The following is an 8,645-nucleotide window of genomic DNA, read 5'->3' as shown; positions in this document are numbered from 1 at the left end:
CGAGGTCCCCTCTGAACAGTTGAGATGTGTCTGTTACTTGAGCTCTGTGAACCATTTATTTTGGCTGCAATTTCTGAGGCTGGTAACTCTAATGAACTTATCCTCTCCAGCAGAGGTAACTCTGGCTCTTCCTTTCCTGTGCGGTCCTCATGAGAACCAGTTTCATCATAACGCTTGATGGTTTTTGCGGCACCACTTGAAGAAACTTTAAAAATTCTTGAAATGTTCCGTATTGACAGACCTTCTTAAAGTAATGATGAACTGTCGTTTCTCTTTGCTTATTTGAGCTGTTCTTGACATAATATGGACTTGGTCTTTTACCAAATAGGGCTATATTCTGTATATCACCCCTACCTTGTCACAACACAACTGATTGGTTCAAATGCAGTAAGAAGGAAATAAATTCCACAAATTAACTTTAAACAAGTCACACCTGTTAATTGAAATGCATTCCAGGTGACTATCTCATGAAGCTGGTTGAGAGAATGCCAAGAGTGTGCAAAGCTGTCATCAAGGCAGAGTGGCTACTTTGAAGAATCTCAAATATAAAATATATTTTGATTTGTTTAACACAACATTGGTTAACTTCTAACATATCAAGACCATTTCGAGGACAGCTTTTTTCCATCTACGTAACATTGCAAAAATCAGAAACTTTCTGTCCAAAAATGATGCAGAAAAATTAATCCATGCTTTTGTCACTTCTAGGTTAGACTACTGCAATGCTCTATTTTCCGGCTACCCGGATAAAGCACTAAATAAACTTCAGTTAGTGCTGAATACGGCTGCTAGAATCCTGACTAGAACCAAAAAATTTGATCATATTACTCCAGTGCTAGCCTCTCTACACTGGCTTCCTGTCAAAGCAAGGGCTGATTTCAAGGTTTTACTGCTAACCTACAAAGCATTACATGGGCTTGCTCCTACCTATCTCTCTGATTTGGTCCTGCCGTACATACCTACACGTACGCTACGGTCACAAGACGCAGGCCTCCTAATTGTCCCTAGAATTTCTAAGCAAACAGCTGGAGGCAGGGCTTTCTCCTATAGAGCTCCATTTTTATGGAACGGTCTGCCTACCCATGTCAGAGACATAAACTCGGTCTCAACCTTTAAGTCTTTACTGAAGACTCATCTCTTCAGTGGGTCATATGATTGAGTGTAGTCTGGCCCAGGAGTGGGAAGGTGAACGGAAAGGCTCTGGAGCAACGAACCGCCCTTGCTGTCTCTGCCTGGCCGATTCCCCTCTTTCCACTGGGATTCTCTGCCTCTACCCTGTTACGGGGCTGAGTCACTGGCTTACTGGGGCTCTCTCATGCCGTCCCTGGGGGGGTGCGTCACCTGGGTGGGTTGATTCACTGTTGTGGTCGGCCTGTCTGGGTTGGCGCCCCCTTGGGTTGAGCTGTGGCGGAGATCTTTGTGGGCTATACTCGGCCTTGTCTCAGGATGGTAAGTTGGTGGTTGAAGATATCCCTCTAGTGGTGTGGGGGCTGTGCTTTGGCAAAGTGGGTGGGGTTATATCCTTCCTGTTTGGCCCTGTCCGGTGTCCTCGGATGGGGCCACAGTGTCTCCTGACCCCTCCTGTCTCAGCCTCAGTATTTATGCTGCATTAGTTTATGTGTCGGGGGCTAGGGTCAGTTTGTTATATCTGGAGTACTTCTCCTGTCCTATTCGGTGTCCTGTGTGAATCTAAGTGTGCGTTCTCTAATTCTCTCCTTCTCTCTTTCTTTCTCTCTCTCGGAGGACCTGAGCCCTAGGACCATGCCCCAGGACTACCTGACATGATGACTCCTTGCTGTCCCCAGTCCACCTGGCCATGCTGCTGCTCAGTTTCAACTGGCCTGGGCCCTAGGACCATGTCCCAGGACTACCTGACATGATGACTCCTTGCTGTCCCCAGTCCACCTGGCCATGCTGCTGCTCCAGTTTCAACTGACCTGAGCCCTAGGACCGTGCCCCAGGACTACCTGACATGATGACTCCTTGCTGTCCCCAGTCCACCTGACTGTGCTGCTGCTCCAGTTTCAACTGTTCTGCCTTATTATTATTCGACCATGCTGGTCATTTATGAACATTTGAACATCTTGGTCATGTTCTGTTATAATCTCTACCCGGCACAGCCAGAAGAGGACTGGCCACCCCCATAGCCTGGTTCCTCTCTAGGTTTCTTCCTAGGTTTTGGCCTTTCTAGGAGTTTTCTAGCCACCGTGCTTTTACACCTGCATTGTTTGCTGTTTGGGGTTTTAGGCTGGGTTTCTGTACAGCACTTTGAGATATCAGCTGATGTACGAAGGGCTATATAAATACATTTGATTTGATTTGATTTGATTTGATTTGATTTGGTTGATTGATTCCATATGTGTTATTTCATAGTCTTCATGTCTTCACCATTATTCTACAATGTAGAAAATAGTAAAAATAAATAAAAACCTTTGAATGAGTCGGTGTGTCTGAACTTTTGACTGGTACTGTAATATATATTTCTCAATGGAGGAGTCTATAGATGTCATAAAGATATCAACAGAATTTGACTAAAACTATGAAAACGCCACGCTCGCATCACCTAGTGGGGAAATATTCAGAATATTGTGATTGCCGGCCATCAAAATCAGCCTTGGTTGTTTGCTATGGCAACAGCCTTTCGGCTGTTGTTTATGTGTATTTCACACTGTATTGGGCATTTAGCAGAAAATGTTTTTCTCATCCTGAAAAAGTTTAAATTCTAAATGTTATGAATCTAAATATATCCAAATCAGATTTTTAGAAAAACACTTTGTGGTACTGTTAGATCAGATTTTGTGATTTTGTTAAAACACACATAAACGACCTGTTTATAACTGGTGCGATTGGTATCCCACCCGTCTGATAGGCCTATTCATTGGGCTCGTCCAAAAGCTACAATTTGGTTGTCTGGATAAAGTTCTGTGACACTGTATCCATAAGTCTGTATCCATAAGTATCCATTAGCCACTGACTGTTCTAACTTTACAACAGAGGCAGTTCCCTTCTTATAACGTGGGAAAGTGCTCAGTCAGACATTTCACTCGTAGGTGTGTCTGTCTGAGCTGTAACATGTTTTAACACGTATTCCCGTTGAAGTGTTTTGTGTTGCACGTGTTTTTCCTGAGTTACAACACTTTCTGAACCAATAGAAACTTGTGAAGAGAAAAAAAACAACGTTGGAGAACAAAATACCTCAATGCGAATCTGTGTTAAAACTGATGTACAGGACACCCCCTGGACAGGACACTAGTCTATCTCCTGTTTCTGTAGTGAGACCGCTTGATGTACAGGACACCCCCTGGACAGGACACTAGTCTATCTCCTGTTTCTGTAGTGAGACCGCTTGATGTACAGTACATCCCCTGGACAGGACACTAGTCTATCTCCTGTTTCTGTAGTGAGACGGTGTGATGTACAGGACACCCCCTGGACAGGACACTAGTCTATTGCAGAGCCTGTGAACAAAACAGAAGGTTACCGTGCCTTTATTGAAGAAACAAGGACAGTGATACAAGTCAGGTATATTCCTACAGTAGGATAACCTGATAGGTTGTACCAAATGGCACCCTACTCCCTATATAGTGCACTATGTAGCGTGAGGCAGCTTGATGAACAAGTGCTAATTTTAACCAATTCAAAAATGTATATTGGGGCCTCCCGAGCAGTCTAAGCCACTGCATCGCAGTGCTGGAGCGTCACTACAGGCCTAGGTTTGATCCCTGGCTGTATAACAGCTGGCGCTCTAGCGACTCCTTGTGTCGGGACGGGTGCCTGCAGGCTGACCCGGTCATCAGTTGAGCGGTTTTCCTCCGACACATTGGTGCATCTGGCTTCCCGGGTTAAACAGGCGGGTGTTAATTAAGCGCGGTTTTTGGCGGGTCATGTTTTTCGGAGGGCGCGACTCGACCTTCGCCTCCCGAGCCCGTTGGGGAGTTGCAGCGATGATAAGGCGTCTGCTAAATGACTTAAATGTAAATGAGACAAGATTGAAATTGGGGAGAAAAGATGGGGGGGTGTAAAATACAAAAACAATGCCAGATAGATCCACTTCTGGTAATGTGGACTGTGAGAGGAGGGATAACAAAGAAGCCACTGTCTCCCTCAAGAGGGTTAACATAGCAACTGACACCTCGATCGCTGTAGCGTTACAAGAGCAGTGGCTGCAGGGTTTAGTTCCATACCAGCACTAAGACACATAGTTTAGCAAGCCAACCAATCATCAAGACCCTGATTAGGTCATTTAAAAACAAAAACGTTATATTGCTTGCTTCATATGTTCTATATAGAACCCCACATTTCAAGAAAAGGGTTATTGGGGTTCTAAATAGAACATTAGAGAGTGCCCGTATAAGCAAGGAAAAGAACCCTTTTTTGGTTCTATATAGATCTATATTTTTCTTAGAGTGTATGGAACAAAATCCTGCCCTGCCCAGACTGCACTAGAATGTGTAAGTCAGACTGTACTAGAATGTGTAGAGACAGACTGTACTAGAATGTGTAGAGTCAGACTGTACTAGAATGTGTAGAGTCAGACTGTACTAGAATGTGTAGAGACAGACTGTACTAGAATGTGTAGAGTCAGACTGTACTAGAATGTGTAGAGACAGACCGTACTAGAATGTGTAGAGTCAGACTGTACTAGCTGTACCAGACTGCACTAGAATGTGTGAGCAGACTGTACTAGAATGTGTAGAGACAGACTGTACTAGCTGTACCAGACTGTACTGGAATGTGTAGAGTCAGACTGTACTAGAATGTGTTGAGACAGACTGTACTAGCTGTACCATACTGTACTGGAATGTGTAGAGTCAGACTGTACTAGAATGTGTGAGACAGACTGTACTAGCTGTACCAGACTGTACTAGAATGTGTAGACAAACTGTACTAAAATGTGTAGAGACAGACCGTACTAGCTGTACCAGACTGTACTAGAATGTGTAGACAGACTGTACTAGAATGTGTAGAGACAGACAGTACTGGAATGTGTAGACAGACTGTACTAGAATGTGTAGACAGACTGTACTAGGATGTGTAGAGACAGACTGTACTAGAATGTGTAGAGTCAGACTGTACTAGAATGTGTAGAGACAGACTGTACTAGCTGTACCAGACTGTACTGGAATGTGTAGAGTCAGACTGTACTAGAATGTGTAGAGACAGACTGTACTAGCTGTACCAGACTGTACTAGAATGTGTAAGAGTCAGACTGTACTAGAATGTGTAGAGACAGACTGTAATAGAATGTGTAGAGACAGACAGTACTGGAATGTGTAGACTGACTGTACTAGAATGTGTAGAGACAGACTGTACTAGAATGTGTAGACAGACTGTACTAGAATGTGTAGAGTCAGACTGTACTAGAATGTGTAGTCAGACTGTACTAGAATGTGTAGAGTCAGACTGTACTAGAAGGTGTAGAGTCAGACTGTACTAGAATGTGTAGAGACAGACTGTACTAGAATGTGTAGACAGACAGTACTAGGATGTGTAGAGTCAGGGATTGATAGGGAGGATGTAGACATTGAATTGATGCAAAAAAAACATATTTATTTACCTCCATCAATGTATACAGAATAATTAGGTTTTATTTGTAGGTTATTTAATTCAATTCACCATTATAAGACCACTTAAACATGCTTAGTTATTGCTCTCTCTCTCCCTCTCTCTCTCTCTCTCTCTCTCTCTCTCTCTCTCTCTCTCTAGCTCTCTCTCTCTCTCTCTCTCTCTCTCTCTCTCCCTCTCTCTCTCTCTCTCTCTCTCCCCTCTCTCTCTCTCTCTCTCTCTAGCTCTCTCTCTCTCTCCCTCTCTCTCTCTCTCTCTCTCTCTCTCTCTCTCTCTCTCTCTCTCCCCTCTCTCTCTCTCTCTCGCTCTCCCTCTCTGTCTCTCTCTCTCTCTCTCTCTCTCTCAGTCTCTCTTCCTCTGCCTTTCCTATAGTCAGGTGAGTTTAAAATGTATTAATTAAATGTATTTTACTATCAAATGGTTTGTCTGATAAATGCCTAATCTCATCAGAATAGAATGAATCCCAGAATGTCAGAGCAGAGGGCTAAACTGTTTATAAAGTTACATAAAACCAGAGTTACATCTATAAATGGACAGAATAAGGGATGGGATGGGGTCTGTTGGATGGGATGGGGTCAGTGAGATGGGGTCAGAGGATGGGGTCAGTGGGATGGGATGGGGTCAGTGGGATGGGGTGAGCGGGATGGGATGGGGTCAGTGGGATGGGACGGGGTCAGTGGGATGGGATGGGGTCAGTGGGATGGGGTCAGCAGGATGGGATGGGGTCAGTGAGATGGGATGGGGTCAGTGGGATGGGATGGGGTCAGTGGGATGGGGTCAGAGGGATAGGGTCAGTGGGATGGGATGGGGTCAGTGGGATCGGATGGGGTCAGTGGGATGGGGTCAGAGGATAGGGTCAGTGGGATGGGGTCAGCGGGATGGGATGGGGTCAGTAGGATGGGGTCAGAGGGATAGGGTCAGTGGGATGGGGTCAGCAGGATGGGATGGGGTCAGTGAGATGGGATGGGGTCAGTGGGATGGGATGGGGTCAGTGGGATGGGGTCAGAGGGATAGGGTCAGTGGGATGGGGTCAGTGGGATGGGATGGGGTCAGTGGGATGGGGTCAGAGGGATAGGGTCAGTGGGATGGGGTCAGCGGGATGGGATGGGGTCAGTAGGATGGGGTCAGTGAGATGGGATGGGGTCAGTGGGATGGGGTCAGTGGGATGGGATGGGGTAGGGTAGGGTAGAGCATAGTAGGTTGGGGTGAGTAGGATGAGTTGGGTGGGGTCAATGGGATGGGGTGGAGTTTTGGTCATTTAAGAGGCGGGAGCTTTCTTTTGACCACTCTCCTCCTAGCTGGCACTGGGTTGGAGGCGGGGTTTGGGTTGGAGGCGGGGGCCAAGGTGCCACCATTGGCCCGCTCAGTCTTGACCTCGTCGATGAAGGTTTCTATGGCGGCGAATTTTTCTGTGAGATCACCAAGGTGAGCCTTGAGAAGTTGAACTCCTTGTAAAGGTCATTCAGAGCCTCAGACAGGGGCTGGATCCTGAGAGAGGAGAGGAGAGGAGAAGAGAGGAGAGGAGATGAGAGAAGGAGGAGGGGAGGAGAGGAGAGGAGAGGGAGGAGGAGAGGAGAGGAGAGAGGAGGAAGGAGAGGAGAGGAGAGGAGAGGAGAGGGAGAGGAGGGAGAGGAGAGGAGAGGAGGGAGAGGAGAGGGAGAGGGGGGAGGTGTGGGGAGGGGGAGAGGAGAGGAGGGGAGGAGAGGAGAGGAGAGGAGAGGAGAGGAGAGGAGAGGAGAGGGAGAGGAGAGGAGAGGAGGCATTAAATATAACGTCAGCTATATTAACGTCAGTGAGAGGAAACTGTCCATTTCTCTGTGCTGTGTGAACATTAACCACGTTCCAAATGACATCATATTCCCTATGTATTTTTCTACTTTTGACCAGGGCCCTTAGTGCACTATATAGGGGAAAAGGAATACCATTAGGGTTTGAGATAAAATACTAAACTGCCTTTTTAACCTCTTTCCATGTCTAACCATAATCAATCACGTTCTATTTTAGCCAATCAAGAATTGCAGCTTTCAGTGTTGTTATGACATGGCCGACCACACAACGTTTGACTTTCAGTTTCAGTTTCAGATATTCTCCAACAACATCATACAGACACACTGTTATTTTGCCATTTGAAAAAACTAAATCAACTAAACTAAATCAAAAGTTGTATCTCACATCCATCCATTCACTCACTCTCTATCTCACACACACACCTCATCCACCCACTCTCTCGCTCCCTCTCTCTCTCTCACATACACTCACACCTACTCTCTCTCAAATTCAAATTCAAATTCAAGCTGCTTTATTGGCATGAAAAACATTGTGTCAATATTGCCAAAGCAACAATGTATACAATATACATTGTAACAAAATATAAATATAAAGCAAATAATAATATAAAATTAAATACAAAAATAATAACAATAAAATGGTAACAGTCAATCTCTCTCTCTCTCTCACACACACACACACCTCATCCACCCACTCTCTCGCTCCCTCTCTCTCTCACACACACTCCACCCACACTCTCACTCTTTCTCTCTCCCCCTTCCTGTCCATCCACCCCCATACCCTCTCCTCCTCTCTCCCCTCCTCCCCCTTCCTGTCCATCCACCCCATACCCTCTCCTCCTCTCTCCCCTCCTCCCCCTTCCTGTCCATCCACCCCATACCCTCTCCTCCTCTCTCTCCCCTCCTCCCCCTCTACCTGGCGTAGTCTGGCAGTAGTGACTGGTGGTCGTTCTGGAGCAGTGTCTTCATCTCAGTGAGGATGTCAAACCTCCAGTTGTCCAGAACCTGGGTGAGGTTGGACACCCCACGCATGTTTACCTTCTCGCTAGGAACCACAGACAGACAAACAGACAGACAGACAGACAGACAGACAGACAGACAGACAGACAGACAGACAGACAGACAGACAGGCGGACAGGCGGACAGACGGACAGACGGACAGACGGACAGACGGACAGCCAGACAGACAGACAGACAGACTGACAGTTAATTAACAGGATAGTGTTTCTGTCTCTCACGTTGTGATTCCACAAAACTGAATTCATTTCACCAACACTGTTTTGTCATTTACAC

At 46.0% G+C, this 8,645-nt stretch overlaps 1 long non-coding RNA gene across 1 annotated transcript; it reads right to left on the bottom strand.

The window, feature by feature from the left end:
* Positions 1-6,584: 6,584 nt before the first annotated feature.
* LOC135567436 (uncharacterized) lies at positions 6,585-8,390 on the bottom strand. Its single transcript, XR_010462359.1, has 2 exons — positions 8,269-8,390; positions 6,585-7,053 (listed from the first exon to the last, which is right to left on the bottom strand). It is a non-coding gene; the product is annotated as an uncharacterized LOC135567436 (long non-coding RNA).
* Between the last annotated feature and the right edge of the window lie 255 nt (positions 8,391-8,645).

The sequence above is a fragment of the Oncorhynchus nerka genome, unplaced genomic scaffold, assembly GCF_034236695.1.
Source record: "Oncorhynchus nerka isolate Pitt River unplaced genomic scaffold, Oner_Uvic_2.0 unplaced_scaffold_2069, whole genome shotgun sequence".
Classification (NCBI taxonomy): domain Eukaryota; kingdom Metazoa; phylum Chordata; class Actinopteri; order Salmoniformes; family Salmonidae; genus Oncorhynchus; species Oncorhynchus nerka.
This window is presented reverse-complemented; position numbering and strand designations above follow the sequence as displayed.